Genomic DNA, 7,088 nt, shown 5'->3' on the forward strand with positions numbered 1-7,088 from the left:
CCCCCCCCCCACTCCACCCGGTTCAGCCTTGGTGATTAGGCTGTAAATCTGTATAAGAAGTGTGTTTTGGAATCAGCAATTTAAAAAAGCTATTGAGATGAGGTTTTTAAAATGGATAGATCTGCATAAAAGAACCTGTAGATGAGGCCTAATTCTCAGCAGCCTGCTTTGTTAAATTAATCCTTTCAAAATGGTTTGTAAACATGTAAGCAGCGCCTTGGTTTTTCTGGTTTCAGGTGGCAAAGCTCTTCACCAAAGCTATCAAATACTCTGGAAAACAATTCTAAAAGCCTCTTCCACTACAGACAGTTCAATGCCAACACAGCAGTGTGGAAGAACACCCCACTGGTTTTTCTTCCTGATACTGAAATGAGGAATGGCATTCCCGACTGATGATATCTGCCCAGTTCTGCAGATAATGACCTCAATGAATGCCTGTATGTCAAAGATTTGTCTTCTACTAGTGTACCCGCATATTCTAAATGCTGAATACTTGAAAAGGTTGTACCCTTGGACTGTGTTCCTCTGAAGGGTTCCTTAGAAGTATTCCACTGAATAGGGTGGGACTTACTTCTAAGTAAATTTGCAGAGTATTTGGGTGGTTAAGCTGAAATCCCAAAGAATTATTAAATTGATTAAAACATTAAAGTATAAAATCAGTGTCTGGTGTTAATTTTTGGTGTTGCATCTGAGCATCTAAATCCAAGTTCATTTATGTTACAGATGGTAGCTTTCTAGGAATCGGAGACTATGCATATGATGGAATGATTTCCCGAAAAAGGCCATAAAAATATGAAATGTCATGAGATATAGCAGCATTACATACATTTTAACCAACAAACTGATTTGCATTTTCCTGTCTCATAAGTTGTTGGGAAATATTGGCTCCTTCTAAAAAGAATAAAAAGGTGATTTCTTGGGCTTTTCTTGAAGACTCGTTCTCTGCTCTACCTTCAATAGCCAGGGAGACATTCAGAAAATTCGTATAGGCTAGTAAAAACCCTCCATTTAACTGTCATGTAGTCTTAATCTATTTCCTTCCCACCGCAGCTCTTTCTGAAGAATTTCCTGCCTTCTCCCTGGCAGTAATCAGCCTTCTCCTGCTTGATTTACCTCAGCAATACTGCAATCACTTGCTACTGAATATGATGAATGTGACAGGAACTCTTTCAAGTAAAGAGAACAGCAATTCACAGTTTTTGGTGACAGCAGATGACAGTAATAATGCTGCTTCTTTTTGTTTGTTCTTAAGCCTAAATTGGCCTACTGTCTTCCTCTACACATGGGAGGGCAGTTCTCACTTTGCCTTGTTATGTGATGCAGGAATGCCTCCCCGAGTTGCTCTTATGATGGCAAAAGATTTGTGGGGGAATGTTTTACCTCAGGACAACCTCACAATAATCCTGTGTCATGTCAGGGGGCTCAGGGAGAAAGTCTCCTTTGATAACTTGCAAAGATGTGGGAGGATCATCACTGACTGATACAGTGCAAGGTTTTTCCACACAGAAGGTCCCATGACACCAACAAATGGCTGTGTTATTGTTACTTGTGCTGCAAAAATGTGTGGAGGCCACAGTACAGGACACGGAGGAAGAAGAGGAGGAGGAGAAGGAGGAGTTTGGATCTGATATCCCGCTTTATCACTACCCTAAGGAGTCTCAAAGCGGCTAACAATCTCCTTTCCCTTCCTCCCCCACAACAAACACTCTGTGAGGTGAGTGGGGCTGAGAGACTTCAGAGAAGTGTGACTGGCCCAAGCTCACCCAGCACCTGCAGGTGGAGGAGCGGGGACGCGAACCTGGTTCACCAGATTATGAGTCCACTGCTCCTAACCACTACACCACACTGGAAAGGTCAGCCACATCTAGCAGAACGTCTGTGAGAGGTTTTCTCTTATCAAAGTGTTTTTGGAATATGAGGAATGGCAATACTGAATAGTGCTATTCAATATCTGTCAGTGTGGCCATGCATATTTATTCCAATTCTGCTTCCTTCCCCACCGCCTTTCATCCCTTTATTGGCCCTTACTCCTCCTGCACTGATAAGAACTGGCACAAATAGAGGCCAAGATCATTGCCTGTGTAACTGCTACATGGTTATTACTGCAATCCTCTAAAGACTTGAGAGCAGCAGGCCTGGTCAACTGATGCCTTATTCACACTGTGGCAATAAACTTACACCTGGGCTATAGCATTTCACATTGCTTGCTGCACCATACAAATAAATATTCTTCCATAGGAAACTAGCAGGTGAGGGATGAACTAGAATCCTCCTCCCTGGCATGTTACATTTTCTGTTCTGCTTTTTTTGCACACACAAAGCCTCATGTGCAATGGTTCCTCCAGACTGGAAGCTGCCTCCAGACTGTCAATGTTTTGCAGGAGGAATTATTCAAGCGCACACCAGAATTTTAGGTCTGCACAATTAAAGCGGATTCAAGTAGATTAAAACTCTCTTTTGCCCTGGTACAACAAATCCAATTTAAAAACAGACCTTTTTTTTGGTTTGAAAAGTGATGAGGCAATGCAGTGATAACTGGGGGATGAACAAATGATTTTGTGGAAACACCACGCAACTAAATCAAGATGAATGCTAATTGTCATAAAAGTGGCCCAGAAATAAATCAAAATGAGTTTTCAATAAAGACTGAATGTAAGCTACCACATAAAATTCCTGCAGGCAAATATGGATGAATGCCAAATAAGCAGGTCAAGTAGAGGAGCCCTCAATAAACAAAGGATCGGGCTATAAATGTGTGCAATGCCAGTGGAACCAGGAAATTCCACCCACATCTCTAAATTTTTACAGAAAAACCTTAGACATTGCTTTCCTTGTCTGTCGGGGTTTGGGTGCTGGAGCTCCTCGTGCACAAACTTGGACTGCTCATGCACGAGGTACCAGTAGCGGGGAAAGCGGCCAGCGTTCCGCGTGCTTTTGAGCACGGGCGCCGGCCAAGTCTCACAATCCGAAGGAAGCTGAGTAAGCCGGGTGATGACTCCGAAGGTGCATGAGTTCTTAATTGCCTTCTAAATGAAATATTGCCTCAAGAAATAGAGGATACCCTGACTCTGAATAGATAAATCAACTCAATGAAATTAAAAAATTTACCTTAAACCTTTTACTCCCCTTTTTACCCCAAAGAAAGACAGACACCGGTTATATCTTTAGTGGCTTTGGCAGAACCCGCGTAGGCTCGTCCCCTAAGCTAAGTTCTCCTAAGCTCAAAGTCCCTGCGCGCCCAATCTTCCGCGAGGCTAACTAAATAATACTAAAACCGAAATATCTTCCGCAAGCCTAGCCCTAGGCTAAACCTAAAAGAAACCTAACTAAGGCTAAACCGAATGATCTTCCGCGATCTAACTCTAACTAAAGGAAAACCCCATCCAACCCGTCCAGCCCGCTCCCAATACCCTTAAACTAAACTAAGGCAGAACGTCGTCTAACTGAACCAAAAGAACATAGGAAAAACGTGCCTAAGCGGGGGAGCCTCAGCCTTTTATTTAGGAACAAACGTGACATCATGATCAATGCCTCAACCAATAAAATTACTGTTGCTGCCCTCCAAAAAGGCGGGAAGCAAGTTTAACGCTCATTAATAACTTTGAACATGACCGGGACTACAAGATAAAGGCGGATTAATCTCATTGGTGAACCAAACTATTCATTCTTGCTTTCGCTTTCGCTTTTGCGCGTAGTGATACCAAAAGTAGTTCCCGAAAACTTCATTAAACAATTAAATAAATGTGGATCCTATGGCGGATCCGTGCAACGTATCCCGACACTTGTCTGTGATTTCCATAATTAATGTATAGGGGACTTTACAGTCCCTTTAATATAACTTTTGCATGTGTCACATACATCAAACTTAAACCGAGATGTTTCCTTGGTATTCATTCTGCTTGTGCCAGCTCCCTTCCTGCACAGGAAGGGAAAGAATGGGGAGCCCTACTCTGACTTGAATGTTCATTTACCTCAACAGCTGCAGGTACTTGAACCACACTTTCTGCAGCGTCCATAGCCTCTCATACAATGGAGGAGGAAATTAGCTGAGAAACAAACCAGGATTGAATTCATGCTGAATGCTTGTTAATTGCATACCAGTATTTCCCTTTTGCAGCGAGTGCCAAGCTTCCCGCAGGCACAGGTGCTATCAATGCACCATCCGTCTGCAATCACCCCTTTAATTACACGCTGCACCAAAGGCCTCTCAAATGGCAAAGATCTTCTTGCTCACGGTGACCATCGTTCTGCTTTTTGTTCTGACTAAATGAAAAGAGGTTTGTTCCCTCCCTCGCAATGCTGCGCCCAGTTCCTTATGCCAAATGATGCAATGTGCTTTTGCAAAAATGCCCACTTCTGTTTTGATATGTACCCTGGATACTGAGACAGAGAACAGTCTTTCTTGCCCTTTCTTCCGGGGCATGCAAGCTCTGATTGTATCTGCATCCCAGGGCCCTCTTATCCAGGAAGGAAGGGTATAACCTTAAAGCATTCTGGGAAAAGGCTTCAAGTGCTTGCAGCTGCTGTTGGGATCAATGCAGATTTCAAAATAAGTTTCTTTACCTGCTGTGAAACAATTTTGACTTCTAAATTTTCAGTCTTTATTATCCACCCATATCTGTCCTGACTGATTCCTAGTGTATTTGTTGACATTTTTACAAACTGATAAAAACCTGGCTTGTTCCTTGAGACAGAGCAGCAAATGGTGCTGTAGAGGGCCCACCACTTAATACCACCAGTTAATAATGCGGCGGATCCACTCAACTAACTGCCCACTATTAAATGTATTGCACCCACCTCATGGCACACCAATTACACAAATTTGAACAATTTACCACATATTATCTAGTGGGGGGGGGACTTGTGTGAGGGAAAACTTAACAATTTAGAGTCTGTATCAGGGACTGGCAGAGGAGGAATGGTGGAGACAGTATAGATTTACAACAGTGGTTTGCGGGATGTCACAGCTCAAAGGCAGATGAGGGGGGGAATTTGGGAAATACAGTGGTAACTCGGGTTAAGTACGCTTCAGGTTAAGAACTCTGCTTAAGAACAGAAATCGTGCTCTGGCGGCGCAGCTAAAGTGGTGCTTCAGGTTAAGAACGGACCTCCGGAACGAATTAAGTACTTAACCCGAGGTACCACTGTAACGCCATTATCCAAAAGGCTGGGTTGTATAGCCTCTCACTATTAAGATTGAAATAAATAAATAAATAAATAAATAAATAAATAAAACGATGGTATGGAACTTTTCCTTGTCTTTATACATTCCAGGACAACCAGCCGGGAGCCGCTGACAGCATCCTGACCACTCAGGCAGGAATTGAACAAACAAACCAGAAAACTTTATTCAACAAAATAGATTTATGAAACAAAATCAAAATGTGTTCTTTCAGGTAGAAGCTAACTTGTTTACTTCAAGATGTCTCAATACACAATAGGCACTTCTCTTCTTGAACTTCAGTTATTAAAAGTTGGGTGTTACACTTCAGGTGGTAAATATTCAGGTTTCTAGGATAGTAAAATGCTCAGCTCCATTTCTGTCACTTAGATATTACAATTAAATACTTTCCACGCCATACAGCTTTCTTCACAGCTTAATTTTTTGGTTCATGAGCGAGGGGCACTCAGTTACCCACTCTTAACAATCCCACAGCTGAGGGATTCCCAATGGTGTAACAGACCCAGGGGATCCCTCACCCCTTGTCACTGGGCCTAGAAGACCTCTCCCCCCTAGCTAGAATGATTCAGTCACAGCCCTCCCACAACACTCCTTTCCCAGACCCTCAACCCGGCCTCCCTATCCAAGTTGTGAAGCTCTGTGCTCTCAACTGTGGATTCTCCTCAGTGTGGAAGCCTCACTTCACTCAGAACCAGTTCTCCCTATCTCCCAGCCTGAAACCTGTTAACATTTCAAATCCAGCCCTAGCCCTCTTCTCCAATCCAGCCCCGTCTCTCATCTCAAATCCAGCCCTAGCCTTCTTCTCCAATCCAGCCCCGTCTCTCATCTCAAATCCAGCCCTAGCCTTCTTCTCCAATCCAGCCCCGTCTCTCATCTCAAATCCAGCCCTAGCCTTCTTCTCCAATCCAGCCCTGTCTCTCATCTTAAATCCAGCCCTGTATAACCCATTCCCTCAGAAACAGCTCCTTTTATTCTCCCTCCCAAAGTGCTGCTCCTCCCCTCTTTGTGATTAGCTGACCCTGCAGCCAATCAGCGAGAGGCTCCAGCCCTCTGGTGGAGTTTCAGAGGAACTGCACCCACAGACTCTAGTCTGGCTCTGCTGTCAATCACAAGTGCCTGCCCTTCCCCCAAGGTAAATAGTACCAAGACGGGTAAAGTTATTGTAGCACCTGAGGAAGAAAACCCCACAAGCATTTATTCCCCAGCCTGACGGTGAAATCATCAGCATCAAATAACGGACAATTTGCTGTCCCCTGGTGACACTCCTCAGCATCAGCCTGAAACAGCTGCTTTGTGGTTATCCCTACTTGAACTGGAGTTTCCTTTATTTACATCCAGAATTTCAACATGCATCTGCCAAAGCCATAAGGGAGCCAGTGTTCTCTTGATTGGATCCATTCTGTTTCCACAGTCAGACATTGTAGGCTACAAATGCATGGATTTTGCCTTCCCCATATAGCTGGACTTGAATCACAGCCAGAAATATAGTGCCAACAGAGATGAGTGAGGGGGAAAGGGGAGGGGGATAACACTTCAGTTAAGAGGTAATAAAGACTGAAGCCTCAATAGAATGGAGAGTGGCAATTAGACTAACATGTGTCCAGGAATTCAATTGTAAATGATTGCATGGCAGTCTTGTTTAATCCACCTAGCTCCTCTGATGCACCATTGTTAAGATATATTCAAGCCAAGTAGAGCCATCTTTAAAAGAAAACAGTATTTATCATTAACTACTGGAGAAAGAGCCAACAAATTGAGAAAAGTTATTGAATAGAGTCTATTAAAATAATAGTTACGTCTTTCATTGTCAAATAGTTCATAATGAAATTTTGTCTTATAAGTACTTCAGGTTAATTGTTTCAACACTAATTTTGGTGCTTTTAGACTGCTTGAGACGAGGATGAAT

This window comes from Lacerta agilis, chromosome 1 (assembly GCF_009819535.1).
Source record: "Lacerta agilis isolate rLacAgi1 chromosome 1, rLacAgi1.pri, whole genome shotgun sequence".
In the NCBI taxonomy this organism is placed as follows: Eukaryota; Metazoa; Chordata; class Lepidosauria; order Squamata; family Lacertidae; genus Lacerta; species Lacerta agilis.